A 265-nucleotide genomic window follows, 5' to 3' on the forward strand; every position below is an offset into this window, starting at 1 on the left:
ATCATCAGGAAAGACAAGTCGGTAGGAAAAGAGATAGGAAATCAAGTAGCTAGCCTACAGTCCCGACTAACTGAAGCAGAGGATCGAATCTCAGGAGCTGAAGATTCCTTAGATTCTATGGAGAAAGATAAAAAAATCAATACAAATCCAGTCCAAGCAACAAAACAGATCGCTACAGGAGATTCAAGACACGATCAGGAAGCCCAATTTAAGGATAATAGGTATTGAGGAAAACTTGGAGAAAGAGGTTAATGGGATAGACAAC

This window comes from Perognathus longimembris, chromosome 10, assembly GCF_023159225.1.
Source record: "Perognathus longimembris pacificus isolate PPM17 chromosome 10, ASM2315922v1, whole genome shotgun sequence".
Classification (NCBI taxonomy): domain Eukaryota; kingdom Metazoa; phylum Chordata; class Mammalia; order Rodentia; family Heteromyidae; genus Perognathus; species Perognathus longimembris.